This window comes from Aedes albopictus, chromosome 2 (assembly GCF_035046485.1).
Source record: "Aedes albopictus strain Foshan chromosome 2, AalbF5, whole genome shotgun sequence".
NCBI classification, from domain to species: domain Eukaryota; kingdom Metazoa; phylum Arthropoda; class Insecta; order Diptera; family Culicidae; genus Aedes; species Aedes albopictus.
In genome coordinates, this window is record NC_085137.1 from 190,169,285 (window position 1) to 190,194,514 (window position 25,230).

Consider the following 25,230-nt stretch of genomic DNA (forward strand, 5'->3'; position numbering starts at 1 on the left):
GGGGGTCTGAGATGGCCAAAAATGAGTATACGTAAAGGCCTGTATTCGCGAGAGTTCTTGGATACCTCTAGATCATCTTTTAAAATGGCTACTCAAAAAAAAACTATCTTCCACGGACCTGTAGGATGTTGCATCGCATCATTAATATAATAACCCATTGATCACGATTGTAGATCTAAAGGCCTATATTCACGAAATTTTTTGGAGGATCTCAAGGAGGACATCTTGCGTAATCAGCACATCTACAGGAAAATCTTCCATTGACCTGTAGGTTGTTGCATCGTCTCAATCTAGGGGCGAGACAGATCTAACGAGAGCAAATCTGAGCTCGAGGTGTTGCTCAGAATTCCTCACAGTTCCTCAGAATTTTTCCCATTTGTGCCAAAGTGTGATCTGGCACCAATGTCAAACTGCAAAGTGTTGCATGTGCTGAATGAAAATTGCAGTTTTAGGGATGTATTTCAACAAATTTCGTCGATCATCGATAAAAAGAGTAACTCAGAATCTCTCAGAGTTGCTCTCGTTTGCACAGTGTCTTGCCCCTAGGTCTCAATAATATAATAACAACCTATTGATCACGCTTGTACATCACTCGCGGAAGTTCTTAAAGGACCTACAACATCTTTGAAAACTAGGGTAGGACGGGGCAAGATGAGCACCCCTCCGTTATACTACTTTTATGATGTATTTTGCCCAAACAACTTCATAATCCGTTAGAATATACTTCATCCTGTTTGTAAACCTGATAAAAGGTACTTCATAATAAACGAATTAAAAAGTATCATCAAATTAGTCATAGCATGGATTTTTAGCATTTTATTATAAGAAATCATCAGAATAAAATAATGTCAAAAGAAATTTTTTACCATAATTCTGGTTATCAGCCAATATTAATAGCTTATTGCAAAGCATTGTGATATCTTTCCAGATATCAACTGCTCGAGTCTACTGTTAAATAAAAACTGTCTTTATTTCAATCTACAAGTTTAAAAATCACTTAATTCTACATACATAGATTTGTTCTCTACACAATACTTATCCTAGTGGGAGGTGAGAGAGAGAGAGAGAGAGAGAGAGAGAGAGAGAGAGAGAGAGAGAGAGAGAGAGAGAGAGAGAGAGAGAGAGAGAGAGAAAGTATAAGCGAATAAGGCACCAACGCTTGTTGCGTGATGCACTTGGCAGCAGTCTAAGTAATTTATGTGTACGCAAGTATTATTGCATGAGAACGGAGTGCTATGCTGAAAGAGTCGAGTTACGGTTCATGTGGGGTTTTGCATTTGAAGTGATTTCTGAAGTGCCAATGACATAGGTCATTGCTATGTGATATTTGAGAGACAACGGCCCGAATCTGACGGTATTCGAATGGTGTAGTTCTTGCCCACCCACCCAGAGCTTAATGACATTTACTGAAGCGAGTAAGATCAGTTCACTCATGAGCGATCAATTTCACCGCCTAACCAGTGATGAGACGATGGCGCTCACCGGTTAACAGAAATTTATTGAATGTAAATATATCCAAAAAATACTAACTTTATGTTCATAATCATAACTTTATTTGGAGTTCCACACCATTAGTATAGTGGAATCATTCGTCCAAAGTAATGAGCATCCGAAAGATCAGAATACAAGCTGAGCCCGGTGTCCTCGAAGGTCTCGGAACGGATCCTAATTTTTCCTTCAGATGGTGCAAATTAGTGTATAGTTCAACCAGGACAAATCTTCTTCTTCTTCTTCTTTATGGCTCGACGTCCCCACTGGGACTTGGCCTGCCTCGCTCCTCGCTTCAACTTAGTGTTCTTTGAGCAGTTCCACAGTTATTAATTGAAGGGCTTCCTTTGCCTGCCATTGCATGAATTTGTACATTGTGAGACAAGTACAATGATACACTATGCCCAGGGAGTCGAGAAAATTTTCCCGACTGGAACGGGAATCGAACCCGCCGTCTCCGAATTGGCGCCTATAGTTTTAACCACTAGGCTAACTGGAAATCCCTAGCAGGACAGGTCGTCAGGACAAATCGTCATCCGAAATTCCATGGACATAGTTGGCACAGGTTGGCAATATGGATATGCACCGATTCCTTAACACAGTCTCATTCCTCGTCACGAATCGGGATTCCGATCGAATTACGATTTGACGAACGTAACGATACGGACGTCGTAAACAAGAACATCACGGCGGGGCTGAATGCTCCTTGGCCTTCTTCCAGGCTCAGCGAAACCAAGAATACCTAGAAAATGCAAGGGGAAAGTTAAAATTGCTCAAAATTGAAGTAAATAAATTCGTACCTGTACGTAAAAGACCTCATTAGAGCTCTGAGCGGCTCTATTCCTACCAAGCGACTTGCAAGTTAATAACAACCGCAACAACCAAAAGCAAGGCATACTTGTACCACTATTTTAGTTCTATCTTTTCCTGCAAGCTTGATGATGGCGCTGTGTTTTTGCTTCCAAAAAAATAATTAAATGCTGACCGAGATGTGCTTCAAATAAACATTTCCCGTTCTTCTCGTGTTTGATGCTTCGGTTTCCCTGCGGTACTATTCCAACTTCCAGTGGATTGTTAGTTTTCGGCGGAACCGTCGAATCCGTCGTAATACGTACGGTCCTGTAGAAACTGTCCTTCGATCCTACCGATCATTACCGCGCCTTTGGTGATGCGTTCTACCTTGTGCAGACCTTTGAACAGGGCTACGTGTTTGTGGGGATTCTACTAGTTCCAGAATGTCGTGGCAGATTCTGAAGTTGAGCTCTGAAATAGTAAACGGTAATGATATTTAAAGGCCGTTGAACGATATTGTAATTAAGATGATTTTCCCGAGCCCGAAATAAGCTTGGGGTGCAATTAATTACCAGTATGCATTATATGGGTTCTTGTGTACTCCCAAGCCTGAAATCAGCATAGGATACACAAATCACCCGAGGATGCATTCAGTTCAAATTGTGCATCATATGGGATCTAGTATAGACGGATTTCGCGCCAACTCAGATTATAATGAAACTTTCTGGGTGTGTAGACCTTGACTGGATAAGCCACTTTGCATACTTAGTTTCTTCAAAAATTATCTAGACTATCTTTTGAAAAGGGCTAAACTTTTTTTACCTATATTTTTTCAAATGTGTTTAATAAAAAAATGACTACTCCTACAAGAAAGTGTTGTATGAGTGATTGTCACTAAATACGTTAAGTTTCAAGAAAAAATATTGAAAAAATTCCAAATTGAGCCCTTAAAAATCGTTTTTAAAAATTCAAAGTCTATTTACAAAAAAAAAACACACCATCTTTGATATCGATGAAATTTTGTCTCCAGATAGGTAAATATGCTCCCTACCAACCGTCCATAGGTACACTACAAGATGGGCATTTTTAAGAAAAAAAAAGTTTTTCTGACAAATGTTCATGTCCAAATGTGTGTCGGCACCGCTCAAACGTCAAATTTGCGGTGAGAGTAAACAGGCCAGCATAAATTCGTGCAGTGGACCATGGGTGATTTTCACAAAATAATTCAAAATAAAAAAAAAATGAAAGAAAACCAAATTGAGCCCTACAATGAAAAAATCATTTGAAAAAAAAAATCAAAGTCGGTTTACAAAAAAAACATTTTCGTTTTCGATGAAAAATTGCCCCAAGATAAGTAATTATGGGTACTTTTAAGTAAAAGCAGTTTTTCTAACAAAAACTTTTTTGTGTCAAAAGGATTTTTTGGTGTCTTTTGTTATTAAAAACTTAATCAGTGATGGTAAGTATCCCCCCAAAATCCAATGAACCACATTTTGTTATAGATTTTGTCTCATTTATTCAATCATTTGGAAAGGTTTTCTTTTATTTTATTTACATAAATACTTACTTTATTAAAAATGTATCCTTGTCGCACCTTTTTATCGACTTGTTTCAAATGCATTCAATGAAAAAATAACAACTCCTAAAAATAAATTTTGTTTGGGTGACTATCACAAAATATTTCTAAGAAATAGTATTGAAAACATCCTGATTGTGCCCTACACTGAAACAAATAATTTTAAAATAATACAATTTCGATTAAAAAAACACATTTTTGATATCGATGAAATTTCGTCTCAAGATAGGTACCGTAAACCGGGGTCAAATTGATCTTCGGGTCGAAATTGATCAGACGTTTTTCGGTTAGATATAGCATACTTTAAATAGTTTCCCTGCAAATATCGTTTTGTACTCGATTCCTACAGCACGATTCATTTGAAGAAACTATGAAAAGTATGCTCAATCTTACTGAAAATCATCAATTTCGGCCCGGAGATAATTTGACCCCGGTTTACGGTAATTATGTTCACCACCAACCGTCCATACACCACAAGACGGGCACTTTTAAGAAAAAAAGTGTGCCTAAAAAAATGGTGTTTATTTTTGAATCGACTTTGAATTTTAAAAATGATTTTTTTTTCAGTCAGTTTTTTGTAATAGTAGTCATGTTTTTTACTAAACGCATTTGCAAAAAAATCGAAAAAAAAGTTAGCCCTTTTCAAAAGACAGTCTAGATGAATTTTGATGAAACTAAGTATGTAAAGTGGCTTATCTAGTCAAGGTTTACATATTCAGAAAGTTTTATTGTAATCTGAGAGGGAGCTGCTAACTCCAAATACGATTTAGGACGAAAATCACCATTTCCAAAGAGAAACCATTTGTAATAAAGTATTTATTTGAATATAAAAATTTAATTGATCGAATGAATAAGACAAAATCTCCTTGAATAAATGAGACAAAATCTCTTAACAAATTATGTTTCATTGGATTCTGAAATGATTACGACCTTCACTGGTTTAGTTTTTGATAACAAAAGACACTGAAAAAAAAAATCGTTTGGACATGAAGAAGTTTTTGTTAGAAAAACTTTTTTTCCTTAAAAGTGCCCATCTGGTTGATAGGGAACATAATTACCTATCTTGACACAAAATTTTATCGAAATCGAAGATGGTGTTTTTTTTTTTGAAAATCGACTTTGAATTTTTTAAAACGATTTTTTCAGTGTAGGACTCAATGTAGGATCTAGTACATTCCTAAGCCCGAGATGAGCTTAGGATACACAAATCACCTAAGAGTGCATTCAGTTTAAATTGTGCATCATATGGGATCTAGTATATTCCTAAGCCCAAGATGAGCTTAGGATACATAAATCACCTAAGAGTGCATTCAGTTTAAATTGTGCATCTAATAGGATCTAGTATACTCCTAAGTCCAAGATGAGCTTAGAATACACAAATCATCCTAGAGTGCATTCAGTTCAAATTGTGGATCATAAGGGATCTAGTATATTCCTAAGCCCGAGATGAGCTACACAAATCATCCGAGAGTGCATTCAGTTTAAATTGTGCATCATATGGGATCTAGTATATTCCTAAGCCCGAGATGAGCTTAGGATACACAAATCACCCAAGAGTGCATTCAGTTTAAATTGTGCATCATATGGGATCTAATATATTCCTAAGTTCGAAATTAGCTTAGGATACACAAATCATCCGAGAGTGCATTCAGTTTAAATTGTGCATCATATAGGATCTAGTATACTCGTAAGTCCAAGATGAGCTTACGATACACAAATCAACCTAGAGTGCATTCCGTTTAAATTGTGCATCTTATAGGATCTAGTATACTCCTAAGTCCAAGATGAGCTTAAGATACACAAATCACCCGAGGATGCATTCAGTTCAAATTATGGATCATATGGGATCTAACATACTCCTAAGTTCGAAATTAGCTTAGGATACACAAATCATCCGAGAGTGCATTCAGTTTAAATTGTGCATCCTATGGGATCTAGTATACTCCTAATTCAAAGATGAGCTTAGGATACACAAATCACCCGAGAGTGCATTCAGTTTAAATTGTGCATCATATGAACCACTTAGGTGACATCAGATGATGAACGACAACATTAAGCTCAGAACGAATCTGAAATAAAATTTAATTCACACCCAAGCATCAAATACACTTAGGTGACATCAAATGATGAACGACAACATTAAGCTCAGAACGAATCTGAAAATAAAGTCTAGATCACACCTAAGCGTCAAATACACTTAGGTGACACCAAATGATGAACGACAACATTAAGCTCAGAACGAATCTGAAAATAAAGTCTAGATTACACCCAAGCATCAAATACACTTAGGTGACATCAAATGATGAACGACAACATTAAGCTCAGAACGAATCTGAAATAAAATTTAATTCACACCCAAGCATCAAATACACTTAGGTGACATCAAATGATAAACGACAACATTAAGCTCAGAACGAATCTGAAATAAAATGTAGTTCACACCCAACCATCAAATACACTTAGGTGACATCAAATGATGAACGACAACATTAAGCTCAGAACGAATCTGAAATAAAATTTAATTCACACCCAAGCATCAAATACACTTAGGTGACATCAAATGATGAACGACAACATTAAGCTCAGAACGAATCTGAAAATAAAGTCTAGATCACACCTAAGCGTCAAATACACTTAGGTGACACCAAATGATGAACGACAACATTAAGCTCAGAACGAATCTGAAAATAAAGTCTAGATTACACCCAAGCATCAAATACACTTAGGTGACATCAAATGATGAACGACAACATTAAGCTCAGAACGAATCTGAAATAAAATTTAATTCACACCCAAGCATCAAATACACTTAGGTGACATCAAATGATAAACGACAACATTAAGCTCAGAACGAATCTGAAATAAAATTTAATTCACACCCAATCATCAAATACACTTAGGTGACATCAAATGATAAACGACAACATTAAGCTCAGAACGAATCTGAAATAAAATGTAGTTCACACCCAAGCATCAAATACACTTAGGTGACATCAAATGATGAACGACAACATTAAGCTCAGAACGAATCTGAAAATAAAGTCTAGATCACACCTAAGCGTCAAATACACTTAGGTGACATCAAATGATGAACGACAACATTAAGCTCAGAACGAATCTGAAAATAAAGTCTAGATCACACCTAAGCGTCAAATACACTTAGGTGACATCAAATGATGAACGACAACATTAAGCTCAGAACGAATCTGAAAATAAAGTCTAGATCACACCTAAGCGTCAAATACACTTAGGTGACATCAAATGATGAACGACAACATTAAGCTCAGAACGAATCTGAAAATAAAGTCTAGATCACACCTAAGCGTCAAATACACTTAGGTGACACCAAATGATGAACGACAACATTAAGCTCAGAACGAATCTGAAAATAAAGTCTAGATTACACCCAAGCATCAAATACACTTATGTGACATCAAATGATAAACGACAACATTAAGCTCAGAACGAATCTGAAATAAAATGTAGTTCACACCCAAGCATCAAATACACTTAGGTGACATCAAATGATGAACGACAACATTAAGCTCAGAACGAATCTGAAAATAAAGTCTAGATCACACCTAAGCGTCAAATACACTTAGGTGACACCAAATGATGAACGACAACATTAAGCTCAGAACGAATCTGAAAATAAAGTCTAGATTACACCCAAGCATCAAATACACTTAGGTGACATCAAATGATAAACGACAACATTAAGCTCAGAACGAATCTGAAATAAAATGTAGTTCACACCCAAGCATCAAATACACTTAGGTGACATCAAATGATGAACGACAACATTAAGCTCAGAACGAATCTGAAAATAAAGTCTAGATCACACCTAAGCGTCAAATACACTTAGGTGACACCAAATGATGAACGACAACATTAAGCTCAGAACGAATCTGAAAATAAAGTCTAGATTACACCCAAGCATCAAATACACTTAGGTGACATCAAATGATAAACGACAACATTAAGCTCAGAACGAATCTGAAATAAAATGTAGTTCACACCCAAGCATCAAATACACTTAGGTGACATCAAATGATAAACGACAACATTAAGCTCAGAACGAATCTGAAATAAAATGTAGTTCACACCCAAGCATCAAATACACTTAGGTGACATCAAATGATGAACGACAACATTAATCTCAGAACGAATCTGAAAATAAAATCTAGATCACACCTAAGCGTCAAATACACTTAGGTGACACCAAATGATGAACGACAACATTAAGCTCAGAACGAATCTGAAAATAAAGTCTAGATTACACCCAAGCATCAAATACACTTAGGTGACATCAAATGATGAACGACAACATTAAGCTCAGAACGAATCTGAAATAAAATGTAGTTCACACCCAAGCATCAAATACACTTAGGTGACATCAAATGATGAACGACAACATTAAGCTCAGAGCGAATTTGAAATAAAATTTAATTCACACCCAAGCATCAAATACACTTAGGTGACATCAAATGATGAACGACAACATTAAGCTCAGAACGAATCTGAAATAAAATTTAATTCACACCCAAGCATCAAATACACTTAGGTGACATCAAATGATGAACGACAACATTAAGCTCAGAACTAATCTGAAATAAAATTTAATTCACACCCAAGCATCAAATACACTTAGGTGACTTTAAATAATAAACGACAACATTAAGCTCAGAACGAATCTGAAATCTGGGATCTAGTGTTTTCCTAAGCCCGAGATAAGCTTAGGATGCACATATCACCCGAGAGTGAATTCAGTTCAAATTGTGAATCTTATGGGATCTAGTGTTTTCCTAAGCCCGAGATAAGCTTAGGATGCACATATCACCCGAGAGTGAATTCAGTTCAAATTGTGAATCTTATGGGATCTAGTGTTTTCCTAAGCCCGAGATAAGCTTAGGATGCACATATCATCCGAGAGTGAATTCAGTTCAAATTGTGAATCTTATGGGATCTAGTGTTTTCCTAAGCCCGAGATAAGCTTAGGATGCACATATCATCCGAGAGTGAATTCAGTTCAAATTGTGAATCTTATGGGATCTAGTGTTTTCCTAAGCTTGAGATAAGCTTAGGATGCACATATCACTCGAGAGTGAATTCAGTTCAAATTGTGAATCTTATGGGATCTAGTGTTTTCCTAAGCCCGAGATAAGCTTAGGATGCACATATCACCCGAGAGTGAATTCAGTTCAAATTGTGAATCTTATGGGATCTAGTGTTTTCCTAAGCCCGAGATAAGCTTAGGATGCACATATCACCCGAGAGTGAATTCAGTTCAAATTGTGAATCTTATGGGATCTAGTGTTTTCCTAAGCCCGAGATAAGCTTAGGATGCACATATCATCCGAGAGTGAATTCAGTTCAAATTGTGAATCTTATGGGATCTAGTGTTTTCCTAAGCTTGAGATAAGCTTAGGATGCACATATCATCCGAGAGTGAATTCAGTTCAAATTGTGAATCTTATGGGATCTAGTGTTTTCCTAAGCTTGAGATAAGCTTAGGATGCACATATCATCCGAGAGTGAATTCAGTTCAAATTGTGAATCTTATGGGATCTAGTGTTTTCCTAAGCCCGAGATAAGCTTAGGATGCACATATCACTCGAGAGTGAATTCAGTTCAAATTGTGAATCTTATGGGATCTAGTGTTTTCCTAAGCCCGAGATAAGCTTAGGATGCACATATCACCCGAGAGTGAATTCAGTTCAAATTGTGAATCTTATGGGATCTAGTGTTTTCCTAAGCCCGAGATAAGCTTAGGATGCACATATCATCCGAGAGTGAATTCAGTTCAAATTGTGAATCTTATGGGATCTAGTGTTTTCCTAAGCTTGAGATAAGCTTAGGATGCACATATCACTCGAGAGTGAATTCAGTTCAAATTGTGAATCTTATGGGATCTAGTGTTTTCCTAAGCCCGAGATAAGCTTAGGATGCACATATCACCCGAGAGTGAATTCAGTTCAAATTGTGAATCTTATGGGATCTAGTGTTTTCCTAAGCCCGAGATAAGCTTAGGATGCACATATCACCCGAGAGTGAATTCAGTTCAAATTGTGAATCTTATGGGATCTAGTGTTTTCCTAAGCCCGAGATAAGCTTAGGATGCACATATCATCCGAGAGTGAATTCAGTTCAAATTGTGAATCTTATGGGATCTAGTGTTTTCCTAAGCTTGAGATAAGCTTAGGATGCACATATCATCCGAGAGTGAATTCAGTTCAAATTGTGAATCTTATGGGATCTAGTGTTTTCCTAAGCTTGAGATAAGCTTAGGATGCACATATCATCCGAGAGTGAATTCAGTTCAAATTGTGAATCTTATGGGATCTAGTGTTTTCCTAAGCCCGAGATAAGCTTAGGATGCACATATCACTCGAGAGTGAATTCAGTTCAAATTGTGAATCTTATGGGATCTAGTGTTTTCCTAAGCCCGAGATAAGCTTAGGATGCACATATCACCCGAGAGTGAATTCAGTTCAAATTGTGAATCTTATGGGATCTAGTGTTTTCCTAAGCCCGAGATAAGCTTAGGATGCACATATCATCCGAGAGTGAATTCAGTTCAAATTGTGAATCTTATGGGATCTAGTGTTTTCCTAAGCTTGAGATAAGCTTAGGATGCACATATCACTCGAGAGTGAATTCAGTTCAAATTGTGAATCTTATGGGATCTAGTGTTTTCCTAAGCTTGAGATAAGCTTAGGATGCACATATCACTCGAGAGTGAATTCAGTTCAAATTGTGAATCTTATGGGATCTAGTGTTTTCCTAAGCTTGAGATAAGCTTAGGATGCACATATCACTCGAGAGTGAATTCAGTTCAAATTGTGAATCTTATGGGATCTAGTGTTTTCCTAAGCCCGAGATAAGCTTAGGATGCACATATCACTCGAGAGTGAATTCAGTTCAAATTGTGAATCTTATGGGATCTAGTGTTTTCCTAAGCCCGAGATAAGCTTAGGATGCACATATCACTCGAGAGTGAATTCAGTTCAAATTGTGAATCTTATGGGATCTAGTGTTTTCCTAAGCCCGAGATAAGCTTAGGATGCACATATCATCCGAGAGTGAATTCAGTTCAAATTGTGAATCTTATGGGATCTAGTGTTTTCCTAAGCTTGAGATAAGCTTAGGATGCACATATCACTCGAGAGTGAATTCAGTTCAAATTGTGAATCTTATGGGATCTAGTGTTTTCCTAAGCCCGAGATAAGCTTAGGATGCACATATCACTCGAGAGTGAATTCAGTTCAAATTGTGAATCTTATGGGATCTAGTGTTTTCCTAAGCTTGAGATAAGCTTAGGATGCACATATCATCCGAGAGTGAATTCAGTTCAAATTGTGAATCTTATGGGATCTAGTGTTTTCCTAAGCTTGAGATAAGCTTAGGATGCACATATCATCCGAGAGTGAATTCAGTTCAAATTGTGAATCTTATGGGATCTAGTGTTTTCCTAAGCTTGAGATAAGCTTAGGATGCACATATCATCCGAGAGTGAATTCAGTTCAAATTGTGAATCTTATGGGATCTAGTGTTTTCCTAAGCCCGAGATAAGCTTAGGATGCACATATCACTCGAGAGTGAATTCAGTTCAAATTGTGAATCTTATGGGATCTAGTGTTTTCCTAAGCTTGAGATAAGCTTAGGATGCACATATCATCCGAGAGTGAATTCAGTTCAAATTGTGAATCTTATGGGATCTAGTGTTTTCCTAAGCCCGAGATAAGCTTAGGATGCACATATCATCCGAGAGTGAATTCAGTTCAAATTGTGAATCTTATGGGATCTAGTGTTTTCCTAAGCTTGAGATAAGCTTAGGATGCACATATCATCCGAGAGTGAATTCAGTTCAAATTGTGAATCTTATGGGATCTAGTGTTTTCCTAAGCTTGAGATAAGCTTAGGATGCACATATCACTCGAGAGTGAATTCAGTTCAAATTGTGAATCTTATGGGATCTAGTGTTTTCCTAAGCCCGAGATAAGCTTAGGATGCACATATCACTCGAGAGTGAATTCAGTTCAAATTGTGAATCTTATGGGATCTAGTGTTTTCCTAAGCCCGAGATAAGCTTAGGATGCACATATCACCCGAGAGTGAATTCAGTTCAAATTGTGAATCTTATGGGATCTAGTGTTTTCCTAAGCCCGAGATAAGCTTAGGATGCACATATCACTCGAGAGTGAATTCAGTTCAAATTGTGAATCTTATGGGATCTAGTGTTTTCCTAAGCCCGAGATAAGCTTAGGATGCACATATCACCCGAGAGTGAATTCAGTTCAAATTGTGAATCTTATGGGATCTAGTGTTTTCCTAAGCCCGAGATAAGCTTAGGATGCACATATCACTCGAGAGTGAATTCAGTTCAAATTGTGAATCTTATGGGATCTAGTGTTTTCCTAAGCTTGAGATAAGCTTAGGATGCACATATCACTCGAGAGTGAATTCAGTTCAAATTGTGAATCTTATGGGATCTAGTGTTTTCCTAAGCTTGAGATAAGCTTAGGATGCACATATCACTCGAGAGTGAATTCAGTTCAAATTGTGAATCTTATGGGATCTAGTGTTTTCCTAAGCTTGAGATAAGCTTAGGATGCACATATCACTCGAGAGTGAATTCAGTTCAAATTGTGAATCTTATGGGATCTAGTGTTTTCCTAAGCCCGAGATAAGCTTAGGATGCACATATCATCCGAGAGTGAATTCAGTTCAAATTGTGAATCTTATGGGATCTAGTGTTTTCCTAAGCTTGAGATAAGCTTAGGATGCACATATCACTCGAGAGTGAATTCAGTTCAAATTGTGAATCTTATGGGATCTAGTGTTTTCCTAAGCCCGAGATAAGCTTAGGATGCACATATCACCCGAGAGTGAATTCAGTTCAAATTGTGAATCTTATGGGATCTAGTGTTTTCCTAAGCCCGAGATAAGCTTAGGATGCACATATCACTCGAGAGTGAATTCAGTTCAAATTGTGAATCTTATGGGATCTAGTGTTTTCCTAAGCTTGAGATAAGCTTAGGATGCACATATCACCCGAGAGTGAATTCAGTTCAAATTGTGAATCTTATGGGATCTAGTGTTTTCCTAAGCCCGAGATAAGCTTAGGATGCACATATCATCCGAGAGTGAATTCAGTTCAAATTGTGAATCTTATGGGATCTAGTGTTTTCCTAAGCCCGAGATAAGCTTAGGATGCACATATCATCCGAGAGTGAATTCAGTTCAAATTGTGAATCTTATGGGATCTAGTGTTTTCCTAAGCTTGAGATAAGCTTAGGATGCACATATCACTCGAGAGTGAATTCAGTTCAAATTGTGAATCTTATGGGATCTAGTGTTTTCCTAAGCCCGAGATAAGCTTAGGATGCACATATCACCCGAGAGTGAATTCAGTTCAAATTGTGAATCTTATGGGATCTAGTGTTTTCCTAAGCCCGAGATAAGCTTAGGATGCACATATCACTCGAGAGTGAATTCAGTTCAAATTGTGAATCTTATGGGATCTAGTGTTTTCCTAAGCTTGAGATAAGCTTAGGATGCACATATCATCCGAGAGTGAATTCAGTTCAAATTGTGAATCTTATGGGATCTAGTGTTTTCCTAAGCCCGAGATAAGCTTAGGATGCACATATCATCCGAGAGTGAATTCAGTTCAAATTGTGAATCTTATGGGATCTAGTGTTTTCCTAAGCTTGAGATAAGCTTAGGATGCACATATCACTCGAGAGTGAATTCAGTTCAAATTGTGAATCTTATGGGATCTAGTGTTTTCCTAAGCTTGAGATAAGCTTAGGATGCACATATCACTCGAGAGTGAATTCAGTTCAAATTGTGAATCTTATGGGATCTAGTGTTTTCCTAAGCCCGAGATAAGCTTAGGATGCACATATCACTCGAGAGTGAATTCAGTTCAAATTGTGAATCTTATGGGATCTAGTGTTTTCCTAAGCTTGAGATAAGCTTAGGATGCACATATCATCCGAGAGTGAATTCAGTTCAAATTGTGAATCTTATGGGATCTAGTGTTTTCCTAAGCCCGAGATAAGCTTAGGATGCACATATCACTCGAGAGTGAATTCAGTTCAAATTGTGAATCTTATGGGATCTAGTGTTTTCCTAAGCTTGAGATAAGCTTAGGATGCACATATCATCCGAGAGTGAATTCAGTTCAAATTGTGAATCTTATGGGATCTAGTGTTTTCCTAAGCTTGAGATAAGCTTAGGATGCACATATCATCCGAGAGTGAATTCAGTTCAAATTGTGAATCTTATGGGATCTAGTGTTTTCCTAAGCCCGAGATAAGCTTAGGATGCACATATCACTCGAGAGTGAATTCAGTTCAAATTGTGAATCTTATGGGATCTAGTGTTTTCCTAAGCTTGAGATAAGCTTAGGATGCACATATCACTCGAGAGTGAATTCAGTTCAAATTGTGAATCTTATGGGATCTAGTGTTTTCCTAAGCCCGAGATAAGCTTAGGATGCACATATCACTCGAGAGTGAATTCAGTTCAAATTGTGAATCTTATGGGATCTAGTGTTTTCCTAAGCTTGAGATAAGCTTAGGATGCACATATCATCCGAGAGTGAATTCAGTTCAAATTGTGAATCTTATGGGATCTAGTGTTTTCCTAAGCCCGAGATAAGCTTAGGATGCACATATCATCCGAGAGTGAATTCAGTTCAAATTGTGAATCTTATGGGATCTAGTGTTTTCCTAAGCTTGAGATAAGCTTAGGATGCACATATCATCCGAGAGTGAATTCGTTCAAATTGTGAATCTTATGGGATCTAGTGTTTTCCTAAGCTTGAGATAAGCTTAGGATGCACATATCATCCGAGAGTGAATTCAGTTCAAATTGTGAATCTTATGGGATCTAGTGTTTTCCTAAGCCCGAGATAAGCTTAGGATGCACATATCACTCGAGAGTGAATTCAGTTCAAATTGTGAATCTTATGGGATCTAGTGTTTTCCTAAGCCCGAGATAAGCTTAGGATGCACATATCACCCGAGAGTGAATTCAGTTCAAATTGTGAATCTTATGGGATCTAGTGTTTTCCTAAGCCCGAGATAAGCTTAGGATGCACATATCACTCGAGAGTGAATTCAGTTCAAATTGTGAATCTTATGGGATCTAGTGTTTTCCTAAGCCCGAGATAAGCTTAGGATGCACATATCACCCGAGAGTGAATTCAGTTCAAATTGTGAATCTTATGGGATCTAGTGTTTTCCTAAGCCCGAGATAAGCTTAGGATGCACATATCACTCGAGAGTGAATTCAGTTCAAATTGTGAATCTTATGGGATCTAGTGTTTTCCTAAGCTTGAGATAAGCTTAGGATGCACATATCACTCGAGAGTGAATTCAGTTCAAATTGTGAATCTTATGGGATCTAGTGTTTTCCTAAGCTTGAGATAAGCTTAGGATGCACATATCATCCGAGAGTGAATTCAGTTCAAATTGTGAATCTTATGGGATCTAGTGTTTTCCTAAGCTTGAGATAAGCTTAGGATGCACATATCACTCGAGAGTGAATTCAGTTCAAATTGTGAATCTTATGGGATCTAGTGTTTTCCTAAGCCCGAGATAAGCTTAGGATGCACATATCACTCGAGAGTGAATTCAGTTCAAATTGTGAATCTTATGGGATCTAGTGTTTTCCTAAGCCCGAGATAAGCTTAGGATGCACATATCATCCGAGAGTGAATTCAGTTCAAATTGTGAATCTTATGGGATCTAGTGTTTTCCTAAGCTTGAGATAAGCTTAGGATGCACATATCACTCGAGAGTGAATTCAGTTCAAATTGTGAATCTTATGGGATCTAGTGTTTTCCTAAGCCCGAGATAAGCTTAGGATGCACATATCATCCGAGAGTGAATTCAGTTCAAATTGTGAATCTTATGGGATCTAGTGTTTTCCTAAGCTTGAGATAAGCTTAGGATGCACATATCACTCGAGAGTGAATTCAGTTCAAATTGTGAATCTTATGGGATCTAGTGTTTTCCTAAGCTTGAGATAAGCTTAGGATGCACATATCATCCGAGAGTGAATTCAGTTCAAATTGTGAATCTTATGGGATCTAGTGTTTTCCTAAGCTTGAGATAAGCTTAGGATGCACATATCATCCGAGAGTGAATTCAGTTCAAATTGTGAATCTTATGGGATCTAGTGTTTTCCTAAGCCCGAGATAAGCTTAGGATGCACATATCACTCGAGAGTGAATTCAGTTCAAATTGTGAATCTTATGGGATCTAGTGTTTTCCTAAGCCCGAGATAAGCTTAGGATGTACATATCACCCGAGAGTGAATTCAGTTCAAATTGTGAATCTTATGGGATCTAGTGTTTTCCTAAGCCCGAGATAAGCTTAGGATGCACATATCACTCGAGAGTGAATTCAGTTCAAATTGTGAATCTTATGGGATCTAGTGTTTTCCTAAGCCCGAGATAAGCTTAGGATGCACATATCACCCGAGAGTGAATTCAGTTCAAATTGTGAATCTTATGGGATCTAGTGTTTTCCTAAGCCCGAGATAAGCTTAGGATGCACATATCACTCGAGAGTGAATTCAGTTCAAATTGTGAATCTTATGGGATCTAGTGTTTTCCTAAGCTTGAGATAAGCTTAGGATGCACATATCATCCGAGAGTGAATTCAGTTCAAATTGTGAATCTTATGGGATCTAGTGTTTTCCTAAGCCCGAGATAAGCTTAGGATGCACATATCACTCGAGAGTGAATTCAGTTCAAATTGTGAATCTTATGGGATCTAGTGTTTTCCTAAGCCCGAGATATGCTTAGGATGCACATATCACTCGAGAGTGAATTCAGTTCAAATTGTGAATCTTATGGGATCTAGTGTTTTCCTAAGCTTGAGATAAGCTTAGGATGCACATATCATCCGAGAGTGAATTCAGTTCAAATTGTGAATCTTATGGGATCTAGTGTTTTCCTAAGCCCGAGATAAGCTTAGGATGCACATATCACCCGAGAGTGAATTCAGTTCAAATTGTGAATCTTATGGGATCTAGTGTTTTCCTAAGCCCGAGATAAGCTTAGGATGCACATATCATCCGAGAGTGAATTCAGTTCAAATTGTGAATCTTATGGGATCTAGTGTTTTCCTAAGCCCGAGATAAGCTTAGGATGCACATATCATCCGAGAGTGAATTCAGTTCAAATTGTGAATCTTATGGGATCTAGTGTTTTCCTAAGCCCGAGATAAGCTTAGGATGCACATATCATCCGAGAGTGAATTCAGTTCAAATTGTGAATCTTATGGGATCTAGTGTTTTCCTAAGCTTGAGATAAGCTTAGGATGCACATATCACCCGAGAGTGAATTCAGTTCAAATTGTGAATCTTATGGGATCTAGTGTTTTCCTAAGCCCGAGATAAGCTTAGGATGCACATATCACTCGAGAGTGAATTCAGTTCAAATTGTGAATCTTATGGGATCTAGTGTTTTCCTAAGCTTGAGATAAGCTTAGGATGCACATATCATCCGAGAGTGAATTCAGTTCAAATTGTGAATCTTATGGGATCTAGTGTTTTCCTAAGCCCGAGATAAGCTTAGGATGCACATATCATCCGAGAGTGAATTCAGTTCAAATTGTGAATCTTATGGGATCTAGTGTTTTCCTAAGCTTGAGATAAGCTTAGGATGCACATATCACCCGAGAGTGAATTCAGTTCAAATTGTGAATCTTATGGGATCTAGTGTTTTCCTAAGCCCGAGATAAGCTTAGGATGCACATATCATCCGAGAGTGAATTCAGTTCAAATTGTGAATCTTATGGGATCTAGTGTTTTCCTAAGCTTGAGATAAGCTTAGGATGCACATATCACTCGAGAGTGAATTCAGTTCAAATTGTGAATCTTATGGGATCTAGTGTTTTCCTAAGCCCGAGATAAGCTTAGGATGCACATATCACTCGAGAGTGAATTCAGTTCAAATTGTGAATCTTATGGGATCTAGTGTTTTCCTAAGCTTGAGATAAGCTTAGGATGCACATATCATCCGAGAGTGAATTCAGTTCAAATTGTGAATCTTATGGGATCTAGTGTTTTCCTAAGCCCGAGATAAGCTTAGGATGCACATATCACTCGAGAGTGAATTCAGTTCAAATTGTGAATCTTATGGGATCTAGTGTTTTCCTAAGCTTGAGATAAGCTTAGGATGCACATATCATCCGAGAATGAATTCAGTTCAAATTGTGAATCTTATGGGATCTAGTGTTTTCCTAAGCCCGAGATAAGCTTAGGATGCACATATCTCACTCGAGAGTGAATTCAGTTCAAATTGTGAATCTTATGGGATCTAGTGTTTTCCTAAGCCCGAGATAAGCTTAGGATGCACATATCACCCGAGAGTGAATTCAGTTCAAATTGTGAATCTTATGGGATCTAGTGTTTTCCTAAGCCCGAGATAAGCTTAGGATGCACATATCACTCGAGAGTGAATTCAGTTCAAATTGTGAATCTTATGGGATCTAGTGTTTTCCTAAGCTTGAGATAAGCTTAGGATGCACATATCATCCGAGAGTGAATTCAGTTCAAATTGTGAATCTTATGGGATCTAGTGTTTTCCTAAGCCCGAAGATAAGCTTAGGATGCACATATCACTCGAGAGTGAATTCAGTTCAAATTGTGAATCTTATGGGATCTAGTGTTTTCCTAAGCCCGAGATAAGCTTAGGATGCACATATCACTCGAGAGTGAATTCAGTTCAAATTGTGAATCTTATGGGATCTAGTGTTTTCCTAAGCTTGAGATAAGCTTAGGATGCACATATCATCCGAGAGTGAATTCAGTTCAAATTGTGAATCTTATGGGATCTAGTGTTTTCCTAAGCCCGAGATAAGCTTAGGATGCACATATCATCCGAGAGTGAATTCAGTTCAAATTGTGAATCTTATGGGATCTAGTGTTTTCCTAAGCTTGAGATAAGCTTAGGATGCACATATCACCCGAGAGTGAATTCAGTTCAAATTGTGAATCTTATGGGATCTAGTGTTTTCCTAAGCCCGAGATAAGCTTAGGATGCACATATCACCCGAGACAGAATTCAGTTCAAATTGTGAATCTTATGGGATCTAGTGTTTTCCTAAGCCGAGATAAGCTTAGGATGCACATATCATCCGAGAGTGAATTCAGTTCAAATTGTGAATCTTATGGGATCTAGTGTTTTCCTAAGCCCGAGATAAGCTTAGGATGCACATATCATCCGAGAGTGAATTCAGTTCAAATTGTGAATCTTATGGGATCTAGTGTTTTCCTAAGCTTGAGATAAGCTTAGGATGCACATATCATCCGAGAGTGAATTCAGTTCAAATTGTGAATCTTATGGGATCTAGTGTTTTCCTAAGCCCGAGATAAGCTTAGGATGCACATATCACTCGAGAGTGAATTCAGTTCAAATTGTGAATCTTATGGGATCTAGTGTTTTCCTAAGCTTGAGATAAGCTTAGGATGCACATATCATCCGAGAGTGAATTCAGTTCAAATTGTGAATCTTATGGGATCTAGTGTTTTCCTAAGCCCGAGATAAGCTTAGGATGCACATATCATCCGAGAGTGAATTCAGTTCAAATTGTGAATCTTATGGGATCTAGTGTTTTCCTAAGCTTGAGATAAGCTTAGGATGCACATATCACTCGAGAGTGAATTCAGTTCAAATTGTGAATCTTATGGGATCTAGTGTTTTCCTAAGCCCGAGATAAGCTTAGGATGCACATATCACTCGAGAGTGAATTCAGTTCAAATTGTGAATCTTATGGGATCTAGTGTTTTCCTAAGCTTGAGATAAGCTTAGGATGCACATATCATCCGAGAGTGAATTCAGTTCAAATTGTGAATCTTATGGGATCTAGTGTTTTCCTAAGCTTGAGATAAGCTTAGGATGCACATATCACCCGAGAGTGAATTCAGTTCAAATTGTGAATCTTATGGGATCTAGTGTTTTCCTAAGCCCGAGATAAGCTTAGGATGCACATATCACTCGAGAGTGAATTCAGTTCAAATTGTGAATCTTATGGGATCTAGTGTTTTCCTAAGCTTGAGATAAGCTTAGGATGCACATATCATCCGAGAGTGAATTCAGTTCAAATTGTGAATCTTATGGGATCTAGTGTTTTCCTAAGCCCGAGATAAGCTTAGGATGCACATATCACTCGAGAGTGAATTCAGTTCAAATTGTGAATCTTATGGGATCTAGTGTTTTCCTAAGCTTGAGATAAGCTTAGGATGCACATATCACCCGAGAGTGAATTCAGTTCAAATTGTGAATCTTATGGGATCTAGTGTTTTCCTAAGCCCGAGATAAGCTTAGGATGCACATATCACTCGAGAGTGAATTCAGTTCAAATTGTGAATCTTATGGGATCTAGTGTTTTCCTAAGCTTGAGATAAGCTTAGGATGCACATATCACCCGAGAGTGAATTCAGTTCAAATTGTGAATCTTATGGGATCTAGTGTTTTCCTAAGCTTGAGATAAGCTTAGGATGCACATATCACCCGAGAGTGAATTCAGTTCAAATCGTGAATCTTATGGGATCTAGTGTTTTCCTAAGCCCGAGATAAGCTTAGGATGCACATATCACTCGAGAGTGAATTCAGTTCAAATTGTGAATCTTATGGGATCTAGTGTTTTCCTAAGCTTGAGATAAGCTTAGGATGCACATATCACCCGAGAGTGAATTCAGTTCAAATTGTGAATCTTATGGGATCTAGTGTTTTCCTAAGCCCGAGATAAGCTTAGGATGCACATATCACTCGAGAGTGAATTCAGTTCAAATTGTGAATCTTATGGGATCTAGTGTTTTCCTAAGCTTGAGATAAGCTTAGGATGCACATATCACCCGAGAGTGAATTCAGTTCAAATTGTGAATCTTATGGGATCTAGTGTTTTCCTAAGCTTGAGATAAGCTTAGGATGCACATATCACCCGAGAGTGAATTCAGTTCAAATCGTGAATCTTATGGGATCTAGTGTTTTCCTAAGCCCGAGATAAGCTTAGGATGCACATATCACTCGAGAGTGAATTCAGTTCAAATTGTGAATCTTATGGGATCTAGTGTTTTCCTAAGCTTGAGATAAGCTTAGGATGCACATATCACCCGAGAGTGAATTCAGTTCAAATTGTGAATCCTATGGGATCTAGTGTTTTCCTAAGCCCGAGATAAGCTTAGGATGCACATATCACTCGAGAGTGAATTCAGTTCAAATTGTGAATCTTATGGGATCTAGTGTTTTCCTAAGCCCGAGATAAGCTTAGGATGCACATATCATCCGAGAGTGAATTCAGTTCAAATTGTGAATCTTATGGGATCTAGTGTTTTCCTAAGCCCGAGATAAGCTTAGGATGCACATATCATCCGAGAGTGAATTCAGTTCAAATTGTGAATCTTATGGGATCTAGTGTTTTCCTAAGCCCGAGATAAGCTTAGGATGCACATATCATCCGAGAGTGAATTCAGTTCAAATTGTGAATCTTATGGGATCTAGTGTTTTCCTAAGCTTGAGATAAGCTTAGGATGCACATATCATCCGAGAGTGAATTTAGTTCAAATTGTGAATCTTATGGGATCTAGTGTTTTCCTAAGCCCGAGATAAGCTCAGGATGCACATATCACCCGAGACAGAATTCAGTTCAAATTGTGAATCTTATGGGATCTAGTGTTTTCCTAAGCCCGAGATAAGCTTAGGATGCACATATCATCCGAGAGTGAATTCAGTTCAAATTGTGAATCTTATGGGATCTAGTGTTTTCCTAAGCCCGAGATAAGCTTAGGATGCACATATCATCCGAGAGTGAATTCAGTTCAAATTGTGAATCTTATGGGATCTAGTGTTTTCCTAAGCTTGAGATAAGCTTAGGATGCACATATCACCCGAGAGTGAATTCAGTTCAAATTGTGAATCTTATGGGATCTAGTGTTTTCCTAAGCCCGAGATAAGCTTAGGATGCACATATCATCCGAGAGTGAATTCAGTTCAAATTGTGAATCTTATGGGATCTAGTGTTTTCCTAAGCTTGAGATAAGCTTAGGATGCACATATCACTCGAGAGTGAATTCAGTTCAAATTGTGAATCTTATGGGATCTAGTGTTTTCCTAAGCCCGAGATAAGCTTAGGATGCACATATCACTCGAGAGTGAATTCAGTTCAAATTGTGAATCTTATGGGATCTAGTGTTTTCCTAAGCTTGAGATAAGCTTAGGATGCACATATCATCCGAGAGTGAATTCAGTTCAAATTGTGAATCTTATGGGATCTAGTGTTTTCCTAAGCCCGAGATAAGCTTAGGATGCACATATCACTCGAGAGTGAATTCAGTTCAAATTGTGAATCTTATGGGATCTAGTGTTTTCCTAAGCTTGAGATAAGCTTAGGATGCACATATCATCCGAGAATGAATTCAGTTCAAATTGTGAATCTTATGGGATCTAGTGTTTTCCTAAGCTTGAGATAAGCTTAGGATGCACATATCACTCGAGAGTGAATTCAGTTCAAATTGTGAATCTTATGGGATCTAGTGTTTTCCTAAGCCCGAGATAAGCTTAGGATGCACATATCACTCGAGAGTGAATTCAGTTCAAATTGTGAATCTTATGGGATCTAGTGTTTTCCTAAGCTTGAGATAAGCTTAGGATGCACATATCACCCGAGAGTGAATTCAGTTCAAATTGTGAATCTTATGGGATCTAGTGTTTTCCTAAGCCCGAGATAAGCTTAGGATGCACATATCATCCGAGAGTGAATTTAGTTCAAATTGTGAATCTTATGGGATCTAGTGTTTTCCTAAGCCCGAGATAAGCTTAGGATGCACATATCACTCGAGAGTGAATTCAGTTCAAATTGTGAATCTTATGGGATCTAGTGTTTTCCTAAGCTTGAGATAAGCTTAGGATGCACATATCATCCGAGAGTGAATTCAGTTCAAATTGTGAATCTTATGGGATCTAGTGTTTTCCTAAGCCCGAGATAAGCTTAGGATGCACATATCACTCGAGAGTGAATTCAGTTCAAATTGTGAATCTAATGGGATCTAGTGTTTTCCTAAGCTTGAGATAAGCTTAGGATGCACATATCATCCGAGAATGAATTCAGTTCAAATTGTGAATCTTATGGGATCTAGTGTTTTCCTAAGCCCGAGATAAGCTTAGGATGCACATATCACTCGAGAGTGAATTCAGTTCAAATTGTGAATCTTATGGGATCTAGTGTTTTCCTAAGCCCGAGATAAGCTTAGGATGCACATATCACTCGAGAGTGAATTCAGTTCAAATTGTGAATCTTATGGGATCTAGTGTTTTCCTAAGCCCGAGATAAGCTTAGGATGCACATATCATCCGAGAGTGAATTTAGTTCAAATTGTGAATCTTATGGGATCTAGTGTTTTCCTAAGCTTGAGATATGCTTAGGATGCACATATCACTCGAGAGTGAATTCAGTTCAAATTGTGAATCTTATGGGATCTAGTGTTTTCCTAAGCCCGAGATAAGCTTAGGATGCACATATCACTCGAGAGTGAATTCAGTTCAAATTGTGAATCTTATGGGATCTAGTGTTTTCCTAAGCTTGAGATAAGCTTAGGATGCACATATCACCCGAGAGTGAATTCAGTTCAAATTGTGAATCTTATGGGATCTAGTGTTTTCCTAAGCCCGAGATAAGCTTAGGATGCACATATCATCCGAGAGTGAATTTAGTTCAAATTGTGAATCTTATGGGATCTAGTGTTTTCCTAAGCCCGAGATAAGCTCAGGATGCACATATCACCCGAGACAGAATTCAGTTCAAATTGTGAATCTTATGGAATCTAGTGTTTTCCTAAGCCCGAGATAAGCTTAGGATGCACATATCATCCGAGAGTGAATTCAGTTCAAATTGTGAATCTTATGGGATCTAGTGTTTTCCTAAGCCCGAGATAAGCTTAGGATGCACATATCACTCGAGAGTGAATTCAGTTCAAATTGTGAATCTTATGGGATCTAGTGTTTTCCTAAGCCCGAGATAAGCTTAGGATGCACATATCACCCGAGAGTGAATTCAGTTCAAATTGTGAATCTTATGGGATCTAGTGTTTTCCTAAGCCCGAGATAAGCTTAGGATGCACATATCACTCGAGAGTGAATTCAGTTCAAATTGTGAATCTTATGGGATCTAGTGTTTTCCTAAGCTTGAGATAAGCTTAGGATGCACATATCACCCGAGAGTGAATTCAGTTCAAATTGTGAATCTTATGGGATCTAGTGTTTTCCTAAGCCCGAGATAAGCTTAGGATGCACATATCACCCGAGAGTGAATTCAGTTCAAATTGTGAATCTTATGGGATCTAGTGTTTTCCTAAGCCCGAGATAAGCTTAGGATGCACATATCACTCGAGAGTGAATTCAGTTCAAATTGTGAATCTTATGGGATCTAGTGTTTTCCTAAGCTTGAGATAAGCTTAGGATGCACATATCACCCGAGAGTGAATTCAGTTCAAATTGTGAATCTTATGGGATCTAGTGTTTTCCTAAGCCCGAGATAAGCTTAGGATGCACATATCACCCGAGACAGAATTCAGTTCAAATTGTGAATCTTATGGGATCTAGTGTTTTCCTAAGCCCGAGATAAGCTTAGGATGCACATATCATCCGAGAGTGAATTCAGTTCAAATTGTGAATCTTATGGGATCTAGTGTTTTCCTAAGCCCGAGATAAGCTTAGGATGCACATATCACTCGAGAGTGAATTCAGTTCAAATTGTGAATCTTATGGGATCTAGTGTTTTCCTAAGCCCGAGATAAGCTTAGGATGCACATATCACCCGAGAGTGAATTCAGTTCAAATTGTGAATCTTATGGGATCTAGTGTTTTCCTAAGCCCGAGATAAGCTTAGGATGCACATATCACTCGAGAGTGAATTCAGTTCAAATTGTGAATCTTATGGGATCTAGTGTTTTCCTAAGCTTGAGATAAGCTTAGGATGCACATATCACCCGAGAGTGAATTCAGTTCAAATTGTGAATCTTATGGGATCTAGTGTTTTCCTAAGCCCGAGATAAGCTTAGGATGCACATATCACCCGAGACAGAATTCAGTTCAAATTGTGAATCTTATGGGATCTAGTGTTTTCCTAAGCCCGAGATAAGCTTAGGATGCACATATCATCCGAGAGTGAATTCAGTTCAAATTGTGAATCTTATGGGATCTAGTGTTTTCCTAAGCCCGAGATAAGCTTAGGATGCACATATCATCCGAGAGTGAATTCAGTTCAAATTGTGAATCTTATGGGATCTAGTGTTTTCCTAAGCTTGAGATAAGCTTAGGATGCACATATCATCCGAGAGTGAATTTAGTTCAA

The 25,230-nt window shown here is 38.0% G+C and overlaps 1 protein-coding gene and 2 long non-coding RNA genes across 4 annotated transcripts in view; 2 read left to right on the forward strand and 1 right to left on the reverse strand.

The window, feature by feature from the left end:
* The window catches only part of LOC109408115 (uncharacterized), a 228,702-nt gene that overhangs the window by 78,418 nt on the left and 125,054 nt on the right, over positions 1 to 25,230 (forward strand). The window lies entirely within an intron of this gene.
* Positions 93 to 1,134, forward strand: LOC134287843 (uncharacterized). The gene is made up of 2 exons (XR_009997583.1): positions 93 to 282; positions 547 to 1,134. It is a non-coding gene; the product is annotated as an uncharacterized LOC134287843 (long non-coding RNA).
* LOC115263708 (uncharacterized) overlaps positions 1,055 to 25,230 on the reverse strand; it is a 33,995-nt gene continuing 9,819 nt past the window's right edge. Inside the window, exons 3-4 of one of the 2 annotated variants that reach the window (XR_009997582.1) lie at positions 2,289 to 2,751; positions 1,055 to 2,230 (exon numbers count right to left, since the gene is read on the reverse strand). This is a non-coding gene — a long non-coding RNA (uncharacterized LOC115263708). Of the gene's footprint in view, positions 2,231 to 2,288; positions 5,320 to 25,230 lie in introns of those variants that run through there. The other variant, XR_009997581.1, reaches the window with a different exon arrangement.